This window comes from Cynara cardunculus (genome assembly GCF_001531365.2).
Source record: "Cynara cardunculus var. scolymus isolate 2C chromosome LG 6, CcrdV1, whole genome shotgun sequence".
Taxonomy (NCBI): domain Eukaryota; kingdom Viridiplantae; phylum Streptophyta; class Magnoliopsida; order Asterales; family Asteraceae; genus Cynara; species Cynara cardunculus.
The window spans coordinates 13,524,873-13,526,878 of NC_037533.1; positions in this window are offsets into that span (position 1 = coordinate 13,524,873).

The window sequence follows — 2,006 nt, forward strand, 5'->3', positions numbered from 1 at the left end:
ACTTAATCATTCCAAACAAGAAAGTTCATTGGTTTTTATTGTACTTTTCCCTTTATTTTTAATTAAAATAAATTTTATTAGTAATTTTTTTAAAATTTTTTTATTTTAATTTAAAAAACTACTGATATAATATATTTTGATTTTAATTAAAATGAATTTTATCAAAAATCTTTTTTAAATATAAACATGTTTTTGTAATGTAAGTATTATTTTGTTATATTTGTTTAATTTTATAGATCTAAATACTTTTTGGTTCAAAAAATGTTTAGGGACTTAATCGTTCAAAATATGAATGTTTATTGAGGTTTTTTTCGGACTTTTTTCATTATTTTATCACATTAACCAGTTGTATAGATTATAAGGATGTATCTAACAAGTTTTAGAAATTCCAAAGAGTTATTTAACATGTTTTAAAATGTCCAAAAACTTATTTGTTCCAAAAAATTATCTAAAAACTTAATCATTTCAAACACTAAAATGCATTGGGTTTATTCGGCTTTTTCTTAAACAAACCTCTATTTTAATGCATCGTATAATACAATTTATTTTTAATCTATATATATATTAAAGGAAGAACCAAGAGTATTGAGGTGGCATCATGAGAATTGAGTATTGAGGTGTTGGTGAATTGTGGTTGAGTTTGAGATATCCCACATTGGTGAAGAATTGAAAATTTTGAACAATATGAAGTGTATAAGAAATGTGGATTGGATATCTTTGTGTCAAATATGGGGTTTGCCTCATAGGGTTATCTTTCTTTGGATGACCTTTTGAAATTTATAACCATGGTTGGAAACCAATCAAACCAAATGGTAGAAATTATAGTGCAAAATTTATTTTACTATAATCGTAGAAATTATAGTGCAAAATTTATTATACTATTATATCTTTATATATATATATATATATGTATATATTTATATTTTGTTTAACTTTTTGAATTATTTGAATCTATATATATATTAAAGGAAGAACCAAGAGTATTGAGGTGACATCATGAGAATTGAGGTGTTGGTGAATTGTGGTTGAGTTTGAGATATCTCACATTGGTGTAGAATTGAAAATTGTNTATATTTGATTATGTTTATCCATAGTTAGTTACACGAATTCAAACATGAAGCTTTAGTAAGATGTACTCATGCATATCCTACTTGTAATCTTGAATTTTAAGTAATATGCATCGATAAACAATACTTTATGCATAAAAAATTGTTTTTAAGAGTTTTAGCCAAATGCTTTATTATATAGTATAGATACTTACGTATAATTACTTGTAATCTTAAACTTTAAGTAATCTACATCAATAAACAGTACTTCATGCATAAAAAATAATTCTTATCAAATATTTTATAATATAATATAGATTAAGTAAATTTTGTATAACATTATCGTGATAATAAATTAACGGGAAAAGTCTAAAAAAATCTAATGGACTTTAGTGTTTGGAATGATTAAATTCTTGGACAATTTTTAGAACAAATAAGTCATTGGACATTCCAAAACCTATTAAATAACTCATTGGACTTTCTAAAACCCGTTAGATACATCATTATAACCTATAAAACTAATTAACATAGTAAAACAATGGAAAAACATGAAAAAAAAACAATGAACATTAATATTTTGAACGATAAAGTCCCTAAATATTTTTTGAACCAAAAAAATACTTATATTATATAAAATAAAACAAATATATCAAAAAAATACTTACATTTATGGATAAAGTTATAAAAAGTACATAAGAAATGAGAAAGAAAAACTTGGTTACCGGAACCGAAGGTTAGGCCAACTACTTTAGTATAGCTACACCTAAAAAAGTGTATTTTGATTGTCTGTCCTATGTGATCAAAGAAACTTCAGACTATTGATGAAATTTATTTTAATTAAAAAAATATATTATTTCAGTAATTTTTTAAATTAAAAAATAAAAAAGAATTACTGATTATATTTATTTTTGATTAAAAATAAAATATATTTCATATATGATTTTTTAAATTAAAAAAATA